General features: G+C 52.6%; 2 long non-coding RNA genes across 2 annotated transcripts; both read right to left on the bottom strand.

Moving 5' to 3' along the window:
* Positions 1-3,877: 3,877 nt before the first annotated feature.
* On the bottom strand, positions 3,878-8,424 carry LOC118840951. Its single transcript, XR_005009832.1, has 3 exons — positions 8,383-8,424; positions 7,822-7,999; positions 3,878-5,430 (listed from the first exon to the last, which is right to left on the bottom strand). It is a non-coding gene; the product is annotated as an uncharacterized LOC118840951 (long non-coding RNA).
* On the bottom strand, positions 8,422-15,305 carry LOC118840952. The gene is made up of 3 exons (XR_005009833.1): positions 14,994-15,305; positions 14,773-14,882; positions 8,422-8,460 (listed from the first exon to the last, which is right to left on the bottom strand). It is a non-coding gene; the product is annotated as an uncharacterized LOC118840952 (long non-coding RNA).
* Positions 15,306-18,304: the final 2,999 nt, after the last annotated feature.

The following is an 18,304-nucleotide window of genomic DNA, read 5'->3' as shown; positions in this document are numbered from 1 at the left end:
TGTTCCTCTTTGGGAGCTGGCTCCCTACTCCCACCGCCCATGGTCTGGGGCTGAGGTTTAGTTTCTGTCTGTTTGTCTGTTGTGTGTTGTAAGTGTGTGTCTGTCTCTGCAGATCTGCCTCCTGTGTATCTGTGAGTGTATGGGGCGGGGTATGTATGTTATGAGTCTGACTGAGCCTGCTGTTCTGTGTGTGAGAGAATGTGGGAGGGTGGGTGTGTGGGAGCATGCAGGGGCTGCAGGCAAGCAGGCGGGGGCTCCTGCCCCCCCATTTCCTGCTGTCTGGTCTGGTCTGGTCTGCAAGAAGCTCTGAGGAGTCAGGGACTGGCAAATCCCGTCCGACCGCCAGGAAAATGGGCCAAGGACTGATTCCTCCCATGAATACCAGGGCCAAATGAGCTGGGGGCTCAGGCAGCCTTTAGAGCCTACCCAGTCTGACTGTGGTCCTGTCTGGGAGCTGGGGACAATGCTGGCACATACAGACACACGCACACACACGTACACACATAAACAAGTGTGCAAATACATATACATGCTCATGCATGTGCACATAAATTCACAACACATATATACATGTACACACGTGCATTCACATTTACAATACATATAAACGTAAGCAATATGCATATACATACACTCACACATACAATTCATATATACACACACAAACACATCCATTCACACATATGCACACACAAGGAAGCCTGTGCCCTACCTCCACCCCCCTAACTTGCCAGCCTTCCCTCCATTCAGCCCCTCCAGGAGGTCTAGGCATCATCCTCTGTGTCTGGCCTAAGGGGTCATACATAGACTCTTCCATTTAGAGCTGGCAGGGGCCTCTGAGGCTTGCTCAGTCTAGCCCCTTCTTTCTACAGATGAAGACTTGAGTTGAGTGACTTACCCAAGGTCACAAAGGCAAAACTTCAATTTGAACCCAGGACCTCAGGCTCCGAACCAAGCTGTGGGTAGAGACCCCTTCCCCCTCAGACCCATGAGACAAGGGCTGTGAGCCTAGGAACCCGGGGAGGGGCCTGTAGGCTCCCTGAGCCAGGAAGGGGGGCTGCTGCAGCATTGAAGCTAAGGAGAGACAGGGAGCTCCTGGAGGCCGGGAGGCCAGGCCCCAGTGTGTCTTCACAGTCCAGCCACAGGGGATGAGCCCAGGACCCTGCCCTGTAAGGCTAGGAGGGAGCACAGGAATTCTTCTGCCCATTTCACTGATGAAGAAAGTCAGAAGAGTAAGGCACAGGGGCTTGCTCAGCCCCCCAGGCCATCTGCACCGGGGTCTTCACTGACTTTTCCCCTCAGGGTGAGGCACAGCTCCAAGCCCTAATGGGCACAGGCCCAGGGTCAGACTGGCTTCTCACTGGGCCTGGCTCTCCCAGCCCTGGCTCATCTCCGGCTGGACCATGTGCCACCCAGGACTTTCACCCCAACCTTGCTTATCTCTGCCTCTAAACAACAGCATGGCCCCTGACTCCAGCCTCTGCCCAGAAACCTAAAATTCTAGAGGAAATCAGGCAGGGATATCGCCGGCTGCAGAAAGTGCCAGGCATGCCGCTCCCTGCTAGGCTGCTGAGGCCATCCCCAGCCTCTCCGGACATAGTTGTCATGCAGAGAGGGAAGGGTTGGAGCCAGGCCAGAGCCAGGTGATGGATGGAGGGAAAAAGAGAGACCGGGGCAGGGGCAGGAAACAAAGCAGACCCAGCAGTTTCAGGTTCTCATCTGAGGACGTGTCCACCAACCAAGTTTCATTTCTCTTCCACAGGCAGGTTCTTTATTGGTCACAGGCCCTGCCCCAGCAGGGCCCAGAGGCCTCACCCTCTTCCTCTGGGGCAACGGTTATCTTTGTAAAATGAGGGCCCCTTCTATGATCCTGTGGTCTGTTTCTGGGCTGCAGTTCCCTCCTGTTCCCCTATTTGTAGAAAGCGGGGCTGGACCAGATGTCAGGGGAGTATGGGCTTTTCAGGTCCTGCCTTGATGGGAAGACTTCAGGTACAAGGCCACTGACAAGGTGTGCCCTCTCCTTGCCCCCATCATTGCTCATGCCTTGGCAGACCAGCTCTGAGTACCCTCCTCCTTTCTCTGCTCCTTCTTGTGACCTGCTGAGAGCAGCAGAATTAAGCCATTGGAGCCCCTACCATGGAGACTACAAAGTTATATCAGCCACGTCACCAGGGCCCCCATTGGTAATCACTGTGGCCTTCCTTGGGGGCTTCTCTACCCACCTCCTCATGGCAACACCTCCAATCCTTCTCTGCCCTCTTCACGCCCCACCAGGCCCCCTTTCTCTCTCTACTCTGAGGCCCTTGGCTCCACCTGGACAGAGAACATCGAGGCTATCCACCTGAAGTCCTCCCTTCTCCCTTCCATCTCACAGCTCCTCGGCATCGTCCCCCGCTGTCCCCTTTCCTCCTGCCTCTCCTTTATCAGGGCCCATCTCTACTTATGCCCTTACTCCCATCCTACCTGAGTGAGCACGGATGGGTCACAGAACTTCTCTGGGAACTCTGTTTCCTTATCCATCAAATGAAGGGTCTGGACAAGGTAATGTCTAAGGGCCCTAAGAGCACTAATCCTGCAAGCCCACAGCTCTGTCCATCTGCGTGACCATCCGTGAAATGGAAGTAAGGGGCCTGACTAGACCCAAGGTCCCAGGTTTCCTGACTTCACTGCAGAATTCTTAGGAACAAGGGTGTGGGAAACCAGGAGATCCTAAAGTGGGGGACACACCTCTAAGAAAGAAGCCAGCTTGTTACCACGGTGATGGAGAAAATGAGGTCTTTTCCATCCCAGGGAGTCCCCAGAGACAGGACTGCCATGGGCAGGGCGGGGAGTCTACAAGCCTCATTCATCTTGGGCTCCCCTGCACCCCAGCCTCCAAGTGGAGGAACAGTGGTTGACATTCAGACCCAAGGTGCTGTGTAGAGAGGGATTCCCCAGTTCCTGATGAGATCACCCCTAATTATGGCACACATCTGGAAGCTGGACAGCCCCAGCAGCATCTCTGTCCTTCCCATATGAGTCATCTGGGGCTTCCGGGCCTGGGGAGCACACCCCAGCATCAGCAGCCCCTGGGACCTTTCCAGATTTGCTTGGCTCACTTTCAGTTTTAATCTCTTCTCTAAGTCTTCCCCAGCTGGAGCCTGTGGGGAAAGCCAAGCCAAAGGAAGCCCCCCCCCCCAGGTTATGTGCATCTACTCAGGCCTGGGTGCCCCTGGGCTCAGGGCTCAGCTACTGAACCTGAAAGCTGCCAGGTTGGCCCAGAATTCTCCTTCCCATCTAGCCCATGTAGCTTGGTGGTGGGGGTGCCATTCTTCTCATGCCTGAGCCTGAGTGAGCATGTTCCAGGCATGGTGCCCATGGATGCTGTAGCCCTCCATGGGCTGGGCTCCAATCCCACCCCCACGATGCCAGTGAAAGCATTTAAGGAAATACATAGGAAGCAAAGTATCAACAGAACCTGGGGCGCACTCCCCCACAACTGCACTGTGCCCATTATCAGGAAGAGTGTCGGGTGTGTACGGGAGACATCTGTAGGGGCACGTAGGTGGGGAACATACATGACCAGGGCAGCACAGCCACGCAGCCAGAGCCTCCTGGGGAGGCCACCTCCCTATTCTTTGCTGGGCCTGCCCCGTTCCTGTCCTAGCTCATCGCTACAAGCCTCCACACATATATGCACACACATACACATACACACATAAATGCACACACACGTGCACACACATGCATGCTGTTGATGCCTCTTGCACTCTCCTACGGGGCCTTTCTCATCCTAGGTTGGATACTGAGCTTGCATCGGGTGGTGGGGGGTGGTAAGGTTGGGGGGAGCTATTGTTCTCAGGGACTGTAGGTCAGGAAAAGCCTTTGAGCCACGTGATCCAAACCCTTTAATTCTGGAGAGGGGGAAGCCAGAACCAGAGAGAGGAAGGGACTTAGCCAAAGTTTGCCATCCCCTACTTTCCAGCCTCTTTCTGTGTTGTTTCTCTCATTAGACTGAGAGCTCCTTGAGGGCAGGCACTGACTGGCTCTTGCCTTTCTTTGTATCCCCAGTACTTAGCCCAGGGCCTGGCACATAGTAGGTGTTTCATCAATGTTTACTGACTGATTGACTGATAGACCAAACAGCAAATTTGTGTCAGGGCTGAGACTGGAAGCCCAATGCAGGTCAGAGACCACAAGGGCCAAAGCTGCCCAGAAGGAGATGAAGTGGACTCAGCTGTTGCCCCAGGGGAATGAAAGCCTGGAGGACCATTAGTCAGGGGTGGCAGAAATGACCTTCCTATGTGGAGGGGGTTTTTCTGAGGTTCCTTCCATCTCAACTGAGTCACAGGGGATCCACACAGGGACCCCTTCCTTGGGTCTGTCCATCCAACCAGTACCCAAAGCAGACTCCCTTCTCAGAAATCCCGGCAAGCCTCTAGGGACACTTCCAAGGAGGCAGGCCCAGTTCACTCTGGGATGGCTCCAATTGTGAGGAAGGTTTTCTTTACCCTGTCCAGTGGTCTCTCAACCTTAGATGAGATCATGGAAAGATCTTCCCGACTCTAGCCCAACAGAAGGAAAAGGTAGCCACCATCACCTCTCCTGTGTTCCCTCAGCACCCCCAGACCTCCCCTGGCCTGGCTTCCTTCTCCCTGCTCCATCAGGACAGCTGCCCCTGATCATCCCCTTGTGGACGAGGGAGGACAGATCAGCTGGGTCCCAGCCCTTCCTCCCTGGAAGAGCGCTGGTTCTCTGCTGCTGGAGAGGCATCTCTTGCAGTAATGATGCATCCAGCTGTTTTTTCCTGTTTCATGTCTGGCTGAGACATAAAAAACAACAGTCTTCCTTTCTTGGAAATCCCCCAAGTACAAGAACATTCAGGGCTGACATGTCAGGATCTGGAGCATGGAAGGATCTTAGGGGCTACCATTTTATAGATGAGGAAACTGAGGCCAGGCCAAAGGGAAGGGGCTTGATCAGGGTCACCCAGACAGTCAACTTTGAGGTCCATCACTTATGGAGGAGATGGAGGCACTCTCACTGATCAGATGGTGCTGGGGGAGGGCATTCCAGAGCAGAAGCATTAGAAGATGCCCTCCGCCCCTCAGGGGCACCCCAAAGAAGAGTTATAGCTGGCTGTGTGGCTCCATGGGCAGGGACAGAGAGAGGGGGTCCAGGGATTAGTGGGCAGGGACCCTCAGGCAGGGGAGGAATGAGCTTCCAGGCAGCAGAAGGACCAAACCTATTTTCAGTTCTGCAAATGACTCCCACTTTCTGGAGTGAAATGGGATAAGAGAGGGGCGTCAGCTGGTGCTCAGCTTTGTCGTGGGCAGCAGCCCTGGAGTTTTGCCATTTCCTTCACCAGGGTTTATAGTGGAAGCCCTCACCTTGGCATCCCAGTTCCAGCCTCAGGCAAGGAGCTCCTCAGCCCCTCTGGGCCTCAGTTCCCTGCAAAGTAGAAGGACAGGAAGGTCCACACCATCCTTCAGTCCCAAGGTGACCTTGGAACTGCTTCCTGAATCCCTTCTTCCACATGCTCAGGAAGCTGGCCTTCCTCACCACTCTCCTGGGCCCCCAAGACCCCCAGGCTGCCAAGGGCTGGTGTAGCTCCTGACAATGGAGATGGTTGTCCATGACCAGCAGCTGAGACATGACATCAGGCTGATCTGGCTGAATTCTGCTGGCCCAGCTGGCTGACGCACAGGCTCCCAGATGGGAACAAGGAGCCCTTGTCCCATGTGCACACCCTGGGGGGCTCAGTCACCCGGCAGAAGCCAGCCCAGGAGAGGTCATGGGTCAAGGAAGGATCCATTGTGGGGTGCGTGGGCAGGGGGCTGACCTGTGTCATGAGGCACTGAGGCACCTTGGGCTAGCACTTTCCCTGCTCTGAGACTCAGTTTCCCCATCTATAAAAGAACACTGTGGTGTGGTGGAGAGAGCACAGGATGGGGAGGCAGACTGGCTGAATGACCTTGGGTAGGTTACTTCCTCTCTCTGGGCCTCAGCTTCCCCATCTGCCTAGCTCTAGTGCTCTATACCTGGTACTCGCTTAGTGTTTGTTGAATGGGTCATTGGGCAGAATCACTTGCTGCCAACACTTCCCCCCACCCCTAGGCATCGGGATTCCACACTGACTTCAAGAAGACCCAGACCATGGATGGAGAGGATGGGCCCCTTCCCTTCTGGATCCACTCCCTGGACTACCTGAAAGGGGCCTGGGGATAGGGTCAGGCTGGCAGCTTGAGCCTGGGACAGGAGACAGTCATAGCCCATCTTTGGCAGAAATGAGATCAGGCCGCCTCCCTGAGGTTCCAAGGGAGGAGGCTGTTTATTGGACGTGTGCCCAAACGGAGGATTCTGGGAAAGCCCTCTGCCTCCTAACAGGCACCCAATCTCAGGAGAAATCCCCCCCCCCAATTTCCAGTGGACCAGGGGAGCTTCAGTTTGCTTCCTTGCATACCATGTCATGACCTTTCCTCACAGGGCTCTTCAATGAAGGAAGGGGCAGGAACAGAATTGGGAGGGAGCTGTCCCTTGTGGACCAGTGTGAAGGAATCTTGGTGAATATTCTCCATCTCCATCAAAGCACAGTGACTTCTCATCACTGGGCACCAGTCCCCGAGGCAGCTGCATGATTTACAGAAGTGCCTCTTCTACAGAGCGGCTCCCATCCCCAAGAATGCCATAAGCACCTACTATGTGCAAAGCCCTGAGATCAGAGGTAGAGAAGAGGGATGCTTCTTTCATTCCCCCCTTGCCTGGCTGGCATCCAGGACAGTGCCTGGCACATGGCAGGGGCTCTGCAGGTGGCTGAGGATTGGTTGTTTGCTGGCTGGTTGTGCCCAGTGAGGACCCTCCGGGAGCAGGCCCAGACCCCTCACCAAGTCCACTCAATCAGCTCTGTTCCTTCACGCTGGGGCTAGGATCCCAAACTAAGGGAGTTCCTGCCTGCCTTCAAGGAGCCCACTTTCTGGGCGAGGAGAGATGGGGACCTGGGTCACCCGCAAGGCACAATTTACCAGGGGTGGGGGAGAGAGCCGGCTAAAGGCATCTCAACAAACTGAGGAAGGAGAGGCCACTGGCAAAGGGGGTGGGGGTGGGGAGAAGACAAAGTACCTTCACGGGGCCTTGGAGGAAGGGGGGAAGAGAAGGCAGAGAGGGTGGAATGAGAATTCCATTTCATGGCTCTGCCCTCTCCCCTTAGATGACCTCTATATACTAATTGGTGTCCATGCTGTCACCACCTCCCCCTCCACTTCCTCCCTCCTTGTTGGCATAATTCTTGGTATACAGTAAGTGGTGAATAAATGCTGACTGAATTGGACTGAGCTGAAACCCAGAATGGCAGGATAGCTCGGCCGCTGCCAGGTGCCTCAGAGATTGATGGTCCAGGGAAAGCATCCTAGATTTGAGGAGCTGCTGGAGTCTCAGAGGGGACCCATTCCTGCATGCCCACTCAGACACCCCCCACAAATGCCCAGACCTTGGCGAAGGGGAGCCCGCTGCCTCAGGAGGCAGCCTGTTTTGCTCTGGGACAGCTCTCACAGGGAGGGAGTCTTTGCATGGCCAGCCCTCTCTGCTCAGAGCCCAGCCCTCGGGCCAAGCAGAACAACGTGGAGTCCTCTCCAATGCTCCCAGCCCTCACCCACCTGAAGAAGCCGATAATATCATGTCCCCCCAGGCTTTTCTAGTCTGGCTCTCCCCGTTGCTGTCAGAGCCCTAAATCTGGTGCCTGTGGCTGAGCCACATTTGCGAGGGCTCCAGACCCTTCCCCATGCTGGCTGCCCTCCTCTGGACACTCCCCAGTATGAGAATGTCCTTAAATGGGGATGCTCAGACCTGAACCCAAGCTCCAGCTGCTCTCTGACCACAGCAGGGGCCTCTCTCTTCCCTCTTCCTGGACACTCATCACTCCTGGGGTAGCTCAAGGTCCATTTGCTTCAGGGGCGGCCATGTGACGCTGGTCATTCATTCATTCCTTTAGCATTTATGAAGCTCTCAGCTTGGGGATGGGAGTCTGGGGACAAAAATGAAACAGACTGTCCTTGACAAGCTTACATTCTGCTCGGCAAAACAGTGTGTAAGCATATATTAGTAAGTGTGAAATATAAGAAGCTTGAAAAAAATAATTTCGAAGGGGCCCCATTAACTAAAGGGGATAAAAATAATGTTAATAATAACTAATAATTAATAATAATAACTAACATTTATGTAGAGCTTCTTATGTGACAAACATTGTGCTAAACTCTTTACAATTATTATCTCATCTGATCCTCACAACAACACTGTAATAGGTGCCATTTTATAGATGGGGAAACCAAGGCAGACAGATTAAGTGACTTTCCCAAGATCCCACAGCTAGTGAGCAGGATGGTTTTAGAAAAACCTGAGAAGACTTACATGAAGTGATGCGAAGTGAAGTGAGCAGAACCAGGAGAACATTGTACACAGTAACAGCAACATTGTAACGATGATTACCTGTGAAAGACAATCAAGGCAATGATCCAAGGGACTTATGATAAAAATGCCATCCGTCACAAGTGAAATGGAATTTTCTCACTTTGGGTATTTCTTGCTTTTTTGTGACGTGGCTAATATGGAAATATATTTTGCATGATTTCGCATGTATAATTGATATCATATTGCTTACCTTCTCAGTGGATGGGGGAGGGACTGGAGACAGGGAGAGAATTTGGGACTCAAATTAAAATTTTTTTTCAAATAAATTTTTAAAAAGGAAATTACAGGTTAAAGTAATTTTTTATAAAGCTACCCCCTCCAGGTTATTGCCTGCCATTCTTGAAGAGGACCAAAGTGACATCATTATGCTAGAGAAAAGTTATGCTGTGTCTGACTATGGCTGATCAGACCAATATAAACTTGGAATGCTCTGCTACAGGTTGGACACAAATACTCTATGTGAACATTTGGGGTGGATTCTCTAAGTTTGCACATCTCATTTTTTTTTTGAGCTTCTTCAATTCTGCTTTGCTCATAGAGCACAGCACCGTCTCTGATGAGGACATACCATGCTGGGCAGTCCTGTGCCAGTGTCTCCCATATCATATAATCAATTCCAAAGTTTTTGAGAGACCTTGAGAGTGTCCTTGTATGGCTTCTTCTGACCACCATGTGAATGCTTACCCTGTGAGACTTCTCCATAAAATAGTCTTTTTGGCAAGCACACATTTTGCATTCGAACAACATGGCCAACCCATCACAGCTGCGCTCTCTGAAGCAGAGTTTGAATGCTTGGTAGTTTAGTACAAGAAAGGAGCTCAGTGTCTGGTACCTTATCCTGCCAGGTGATCTTCCGAATCTTCCTAAGACAGTCCATTTGGAAGTGATTCAGCTCCCTGGCATTGCGCTGGTAGACTGTCCAGGTTTCACAGGCATACAACAATGAGGTCAGCACCACAGCTCTGTAGACCTTCAGTTTGGCAGTCAGTCTAATACCTCTTCTCTCCCATACTTTCCTTTGGAGCCTCCCAAACACTGAGCCAGCTCTGGCAACGCGTGCACCAACCTCATTATCACTGTGTACCTCCCTGGAAAGTACACTACCAAGGTAAGTGAACTTATCCATAGCATTCAGAACTTCTCCATTTGCTATATAACTGATGGTTCCACATAGGGATGGTGTGGTGGTGGCTGATGGAGCACCTGGGTTTTCTTGGTGTTGATCATTAGGCCAAAATTAGCACAAGCAGTAGAGAAGTGATCCATACTTTTTTGCATCTCAGCTTCAGAGGCTGCATTAAGCGCACAATCATCTGCAAACAGAAAATCACGTACCAGCACTCCCTCCACTTTGGTCTTGGCTTGTAGCCTTTTTCAAGTTGAAGAATTTACCATCGGTGCGGTAGCTGACCTTGATACCATGTTCATTCTCATTGGAAGCATTTGATAATATGGCTGAAAACATCATGCTAAAAAGCCTGGGAGCAAGCACAAAGTCTTGTTTCACTCCATTGGTGACTGGGAAAGTGTGAGAGCATTGTCTATTACCCAGAACCCAGGCAAGCATGCCATCATGAAGTTGATGTATGATGCTGAAGAACTTCGCTGGGCAACCAGATTTTGACATAATTTTCCATAAGCCCTCACGACAAACAGTATCAAAGGCCTTGGTCAGATCTACAGACATTGTGTACAGACCTCTGTTCTGCTCCTGCTTCTGGAGTTGTTGGGCAGCAAACACCATATCAACTGTTCCTTGGTCTTTTCTGAAGCCATACTGGCCCTCTGTTAGATGACCATCTTCTAGGTGAAGGATCAGCCTATTAAGGAGAACTCTGGCAAGAATCTTGCCAGCAACAACTAAGAGACAGACCCCATCCTCTCCCTGTGATTGTCACCGGACTATCTATTTCCTTTACCTTTACAGAGATAGACAATGGAGGCATCCTTGAACTCCTGGGGGATAACCTCCTCTTGCCAGGTAACCCAGAGAATTTCAGTCAGCTTTTATATGAGCAATGGACCTCCCACCTTGGAAATCTCAGCTGGAGTAGAATCAGCACCAGGTACTTTGCTGCACAAAAGGAGACTAATAGCATTCAAAATCTCTTCTTCCATTGGAACTTCAGCCAGGGAGGAATTGACTCCAACTTGAGGTAAATGGTCAATGGCCTCAGCATTGATTGATGGTGGTCTATTGAGAACACTATGGAAGAGTTCAGCCCATCTCTCTAGGATCATGTCCCTTTCACTAATCAATGTGGCTCCATCGGCGCTGAGTATTTGAGATGCACCATAGGTCTTTGGCCCATAAATAGCTGTCAGGGCATTATAAGAGCACCTTGGATTGTTACTAGCAGCATAAAACTGAATTTCATTTGCCTTCTTACTGAGCCAAGAATTCAGCAGCTCTCTAAGCTTCACTTACATTTTACTTTTGATGGAATTAAATCCTGCCTTCTTAGAGATGGATGAACTATCTTGCTGGTAAACCCTGTGGAGTTCTCATTTTTCACCTCCAGGAAGTCTTCCTGAAGCCCTCAACTGGAATCCATTACCCCCTCTTCTGTTCTCCTTCTCAGTTACTCCTCTTTGCATTTATTATGATTCTTATTGTATTTATCTCTCTTGCTACAATAACTAAACTGTGAGTTCCCTAAAGGCAGGGTCCAGATCTTATATGTTCCCTAGGGCTCAGCCCAAGTATGCTAAACACAGTGAGAACTTAATAAATGCCTGTCCATTCGATGGATAGATAGATGAATAGATGGATCAATGAAAGGGTAGATGGATAGGTGGATAAATGAATGGATGGATGGATGGATGGATGGATGGATGGATGGAAGGATATGTGGACAAATGGATGAGTGAATGGAAGGACAGGTGGATGGGTAAATGGATGAATGAATGGAAGGCTAGATGGATGGATGGAAGGCTCGATGGATGGTTGGAAAGATGCAAGTGTGGATGCATATATTCATCTGTAACTTTCCTTAATGAACTTCCCATTTCTTCCATTTACTGCATGGGTGACCTTGGACAAATCCCTTCTGTTCTTTGGGACTCTGAAGAAATTAAGGGGTTGGAGGAGTGCCTTCTCTGCTTCCTTTACAGCTGCAGTAGTGAGATTTTTCAGACTTATTTTTATCCCAGTTTTTCATTGGGATAGACTCTGGGTGGGTCACATACCAAGAATTATGGACAACAGATGGGCCTTCTGACTCAAAGACTAGATCCCAAGGGAGAGGCTGATAATACCACAGGATGGATGGATGGTCCAGTTGTTTGGGACAGAAATGGAGACAGACAACATTGATTGTTCTGAAATTTAGTGAGTCTGTGCTTGGATGCTGCCCAATGATGGTGGATTTGAATGAATGATCAATCAAATTGGTGGATAAATAAATGAATGAATGAATGAATGAATGAACAGATGAATGAGCAATGAATGAATGAATGAATGGATTCTGACCCCAGCCCTGCCTGGATCCCCTGTGTGCTGAGCTCTTTCTGTCACTCCATGGCACCAACAGGGGAGCTTGGAAAAGGTCAACAAACTTGTTAGGAGGCCACATGTTTGCCCCTTGAGATCATGACGGACCCTTTGACCTCAGCCACTGACTCAAGACTCAATAGGTAAAGAGCAACTTAATGATTAGTCAAATGTGGCAATCATGTGATGCTGAGATTGAAGGAGACCGGCTGAAGGGGCTTCGTAACACTAAAATGCCCCCCCAAGGCAGCCCCTGCTTCTGAAACAGTGGGCATAGGGGACCTGCACACCTGTCTCAGACCGGGCTGGGAGGGGTGGGCCAGTTGTGGGTAGAAAGAAGCGCAGGGTCTCAAGACCCCTGCTTCAGCTGACGTTCTGTGAATGCAGTGTGGCAGGTGGGGGGTGGTGCTTCCTGGCAGAGGTTGGATTTGGCCTCAGCATCACAGCATCTTAGGACCTGGGAGACCACTGCTCCAACTCATAAAGGAGCATGTACTCTCCAAGTTCCTAGAGGGTGTCAGCCAATGTACACTTGAAGACCCCCTCCAGAGGCAGCTCACTCCACACTGGGATGGCTTTGGTGGTTCAGAAGTCCTTCCTGAAACCTATCTTTGTATCTTCCACTGGTTGCTCCTGATTCTGCCCTCAGGAGACAAGCAGAATAAAGCTTAGGCAGTACTTCAGTATGGCTACCACTTCTCCCACTGGCCTCCCCAGCTCCTTCACTGGCTCCTAGCATGATGTGGCCCCTGGGTCCTTCACTATCCCAGCTGCCCTCCTTGGACCCTTCTCTAGCTAGTCAATGTCCCTCCTAAACAGTAGTGCCAGAACTGACCCCCAAGCTTGAAGGAGGCATAGGTTTGGCCTCAAAGACCTAGTCTCTTTGGGAGCAGTTGGAAGTAAGAATGATCCTGGTGCCACCTTCCCCATCCATGCTAAGACTAGGGCAGATAATCCATGTCACTGGACTGCACTTGGTGTGAGGTCTAGCTCTGCATTCCCAGCCCCCAAAATGAAGCCTTGGGCAAGGAGGTGCCTCTAAAAATGTCTGCCCAATTAAATGGTATGAGTGGGCCTTCCAGGCCTTGGGACATGTGGCAGAGTCAGAAGCCAAAGAAAGAATCCTCTTCCTGGGCCAATTCCTGCCCATTATCCTCAGTCTCTTAACCCAAGTCCTCATCTGACCAGCCTGGGCACAGGGGTGGGGTGGCAGGGTGTCAGACATAGCTGGGACCATTTTATAAGCCTTGAGACTTCAGAACTTTCCAAAAATCAAAGCCAAAAGACACCAATAAAAGCCTCTACCAGGCCAAACAAGGCAAAATGACTTCTCACAGAACACAGGAAGCTGGAGCTGGAAAGGATGAACCAGGTTCCCAAGCTGGGGGCTCAGAGTTATACAAGGGGCCCATCGTCTTCAGTGCCTCAGTGTAATAAACAATGAGACGGGCTTTCTGTTGATGGAATAAACACAATGTCTACCACATCAGCAGATGACTCTTTTCCAAATATAAGTAGATGCTCTGGAGGAGACTAATAAAATACAAATTAATTTGAACGCTTCACTGAAGATAAGGGAGCTTTTTATATAAATATATATATATATCTATGTATATGTATGTATGTATTACACATATATGTGTGTATATTTAAATATACCAAACCATCCCTTACGATGAGGAAAAACAATTAAGAAAACGCGTCTGATACAGTGACTATATCTGACGATGTATTCAATACTCTGTCCTAGTAGCCCCTACCTCTGCTATGAGGGGAGAGGTAGGTTTTACTTCCTGTTCTTCAGGACATCACATATTTTCTCAGTTAATGGATGCTACCCCACCCTCATCCAAGGAGATGGGAAGGGAGCGCCTCTTACTGCCCTTGACAAGTTTGAGTCCCCCATCCCCCGGCTGAAAGGATCTATGACTGCTGAGCCCTGTCAGAGACCTCTGCAAGATCATGACACATCAGGGAGGTGCCCCAGTTTTGGAGAAGGGTCAGGGTCCCCATCTTCCGAAAAAGGATGAGAATGGAATTGCAGCCACTGGGGTGGGCTGGGGGGAGTCAGGAAAGGGCTCCTGGGGAGGTGACCCCAGAGCTGAGCTCCGAAGGAAGAAAGGGATTCCATAAAGTGGAGATGAAGCCAAGGTGCCTGTAGGTCCCTGGGGACACAGTGCCCAAGGGCATGTTGGGAGCCAGCACTAGGGCTGGGGCCAGAGGCAAAGTCCCCCATCCCTAGCCTGGTCATTGCCCTCTGGCCGCCTTATAGAGTGGTGCTTCCTCAACTCTTCCTAGGCCCAGGGGTGAAGGGACCAGCATTGGCGAGGCGGGGGGTGGGGGGGGGGTTGGGGGGGGGGGGGGGTGGGGGGGGGGTGGGGCGGGGGCACCGGAAAGTATCTGAAAGAGCCGGACTCAGCCCGGTGTTCTGGATCCTGGGCCAGGCTTCTCTCTATCCACAGCCCTCCTGTATCCAGCACACACAAACACATGCCACACTACACATATTAACCACATCACACACACCATATACACCCGCCCACATTTACCACATACCACACATAGACACCACATGCACCATACACACGCCTCACACAAACACGCCACACACACACACACGCACACACACACCACTGTTCCTCAGCTGGCCTACCTGGGGGCAGTGAGCACCGGCTAGGCCCACCCTCAAAAGAACATAAGCTCTCTTGTCCCAGGACCAGAGGAACCTGTCAGGCCATCCTCCCAGACAATGTGTGCGTCCATGCCGCAGGCCGGCTAGGGCAGCAGAAAGAACAAACTCTAGCTCTGTACCATGTGGCTTTGCCCAAGTCCCTTACCCAGTCTGGGCCTCAGTCTCCCAATTTGTAAAAGGAACACTTGGGACTCGATAACATCCAAGAGCAGTTCCAGGTCGGGAGCTCATGGTTCCGTTCAAGACTTCATATCCCTAGAGGAAAGGTTTGAACGATCGTTACCGTCCCGAGGCCTGGCCATCTTAGCGGCTGACCGCCCCCTACCCCAATATGTTTGTGTGTGTGCCCGTGAGCGTGCCCCACACCTGCACAAGAGGTCTGAGCCCTGGGCCCTCACGGGGTTCACAGACGTCCGAAGGTCTTTTTGCGAAAGAGGCCGCAGTTTTGGACCCGAGAGACAGCCAAGAGACACGGCCCCTCTTCCGTCAGCAGAGCCCCACAGCTGGGACACGGGGCTCCTCCATAGCAACAGGGAAGAAAAACAAAGCCCTGGGTGGCAGGAGGCCAGACCTGGGCCTAGGCCAGCCGCTCTTCCCCTCCCTACAGGTCCCTGGCCGGCCTTGGACTCGGCCTCACTGGGGACGCTGGGCTCCCAAGATCTGGAGTGGACAGAACACCCCAAGGAGGAGACAAAGATAACACGCCCAGCGGCTCTGCCCCACACGCCGCCCCCTGGCCGGGCCTCCCCGGTTTGCTGAGCCCTGGGGCCCACGTCCCCTCCCTCCAGGGCTCTCATCTCTGCTGGGTTCCAGGCTTTGGGAAGTGCTTTCCTCCTCAGAACCCTACCCAAATGTAGACGGGCTTCAACTACTATTGCCCCTGGCAAGACCCGAGTTCAAATCCAGCCTCAGACTCTTCCTAGCTGTGTGACCCTGGGCAACTCCCTTCACCTTGTCTGCCTCGGTTTCCTCATCTGTAAAATAGAGAGAATAAGGACACTGCTGGGTGGGGCTGGGTGGGGCAGCCTCGATGGGTGTCCTCCTAGGGCTGCATTCTGGGGATCACCTTAGTCGTGACCGTGCCCTGTCAGAGAAGGAGGGCCCCAGGGTTGGTCCTGGTTGTGTCCCCAGGATCAGTCTCTTCCCTCCCAGGGCTTCTCAGCCTGAGCCGGCAGGTGCTCCCAAATTCCCCCAGCACCCTGCAAGGGAGGCAGGCGCCCTTGGAGTGTTGTCCCAGGCTGGGGCTGAATCTCTGGAGGTGGAGCATCGTGGAGTGTGGCCCAGGAGCCTCAGATCCCCATGAGAGGACGATTGCGCAGCCCATTTCCATGAAACAAAAGCAGAAGAGAGGCTGGGAAGGATCCCAACGCCCATTGTACAGACGAGGAAACTGAGGGTCAGATTAGGAAATCCATTTCCCCGAGTTTCTCAGATAGAGCCAGGTGCGAGACACCCAGACCAGGCCCCCGTGGCCTCATTCCCTACCCTTGAGAGAGCCTTACCAGATCTGGGCCCAGGTCAGCGGCTCTCCCCCTCCCCCTCCCTCCAGGGCTCTGGGTGGCCTTGGCCGCGACCTCACTGGGGACACTAGGTTCCCAAGACATGGAGTCGTTCTAAACGCCGGATGAATCCTGGGAGAAAGGGTGAGCTCAGGCCTTGCTGAGCCTGCAGCCTGAGGGCGGGCCTGAGCCCCCAGGGCCCTGACTGCCAGACCAGCTCTGGGCCTTTCGGGAGCCCCAGAGCCTCTCCAAGCCCCGCCCCCTCTACAGACTGGGGGAAGCCTCGCACCAGGAGACCTGTCACTGGCCAGCTCGGGGCCAGGCCTCTCTGGGCATCTGGAGAGGCAGGGGCTGGCCAGGACGGTCTCTGCTGGCCCCTGAATGCTGCACCATGGCCCTGCCCGGCATGGGCCAAGAGCTCCCCCCATGGGCCAGTTCCTCTTGTCCCACGGAGTGAACCCTGCCTCTGGTACCTGCTAGTGGTGGGCCCTGGGCAAGTCGGCATTTCCTCGAGCCCCCTTTTCCTCATCTGTAAACTGGGGTTCCTACAGTGTGTAACACCTACCTTGTGGGGGCTGGGAGAGGCTCCAGTGCCCTGGTGACCTGGCACAGGGCTGTGTGTTCAGGGGGCCAGGGGCCTCCGAACAGGGGAGGATGCCCACTCACGGGGATGCAGTCAAGCCTTCGAGCCCTCCGGGGCTCCTCTGGAGATTCAAGATTAATTGTGGAGGATTGATTAATTGAGACTGGAGGACCCGCCTGCACTATCTCTGCAGGCAAGAGCATGAGGCTGAATCTGGTGAGACACAGTGACACAGTATGACCAAGTGAATGTAAAGACATTCAGAACACCAGCCTCCCAAGTACCGGCCAGAGGGGTGTGGCTAGACCCTTAAGGGACCAGAAAAAAGATCCCAGGGTTCTAGGTGCCCACAAGCCCAGTGTGATTTGGTAACTTCCAAAAGTCTGTGCCATTGTGGGTTGCCCTGAGAGGGGCAGACCTTCCAGGAATAAGGAGGCAAGGGTCCCCTGTCCTCTGCCCTTACCCTTGCACTCTCTGTCTCTGTCTCTGTCTCTCTCTCAGTGGGGGTGGGGGTGGGGGGGTGGGGCAGGCACGGTGATGGGACAGAGCTGATGCAGGAATTTCTTTTGCTTTGTTCCACATGTTTGTGATGGGTTTCATTTTTCCTGTTTTGGGCATTGTCTCTGGTGTCCCTTAGGCCTGGAAAGTTCTCCCTCCTCTGCTCCAGCTACTGACCTCCTTGGCTCAATTTTGGGTAAGCTCCTTCAGGAGGGCTATCCCAGCATGGAGCAGGCGGCCCCTGCCTCGGAGGGAGCTGGGCTCACCTCTCCAGAGGTCTCTAGGCTCCAGGGGGATTCTTTCCATTATGAACAGAGCCAGCTGGCAGCTCCCTCTTGAGATTCTGTCAAGGTTGTTTCTCGTGTTCAATCGAAGCCCCAGGCAAGGGAAGAAGGCAGTGGCCTCAGGTGTGTGTCTTTGTTATAGCCTGGAGCTAGGAGAGACTCGGGCTCTGGATGACAGAACTGAGGCCCCGGGGAAGAGGGGATTTACAGCCAGTCAGCCAGCCAGCATTTGTTAAGCCCTACTATGTGCCAAGGCCCTGTGCTCAGCGCTAGAGACAATGGAAGAACCCCCACCGTTGATTGCACATACATGTTGTACCCGTTCATGCATGTAGTTCTTGAGCATCAGTCTAGGCCCTGCTCCTGACTCTCTCTAGACTTGCCCCATCCTTATTCAGTTGCCTTCTCTCTGTGGAACATGGGCCCTCCAACATTCTGGTGCCCCGCTATGGGTGGATTCTTTCTGGGGCCTCCATTTGGGTGATGGGCATCACTGCCCTCCCCTCCCAGCTGCGCCCCCCCACGGCACCTTCTCCATCCCCCCTCTTTTGTGCTTTCTTCCCTCTCCTGGAATGTCAGCCCTTTGAGGTCAGGACTCTGTGTGTGCGTGTGTGCATACACACACTTGCCATAGAGTAAGCTTAACAGATTGATGACTGACCATACCTGGTTTCTTCCTCTGGGCCTCAGTTTACCCCTGGGGATATCTGAGGCTCTGCCTCCTTGAGCCATTGATGGTGTCAGGGGGCTCTTCCCACCCATAGAGTCGGGATCCCAGGAAGGAGGCTCTCAGAAGGAGGGCTGGCTGACAGG

The sequence above is a fragment of the Trichosurus vulpecula genome, chromosome 3, assembly GCF_011100635.1.
Source record: "Trichosurus vulpecula isolate mTriVul1 chromosome 3, mTriVul1.pri, whole genome shotgun sequence".
Classification (NCBI taxonomy): Eukaryota; Metazoa; Chordata; class Mammalia; order Diprotodontia; family Phalangeridae; genus Trichosurus; species Trichosurus vulpecula.
Note: the sequence above shows the minus strand (reverse complement) of the source record. Positions and strands in the feature narration are given on the sequence as shown.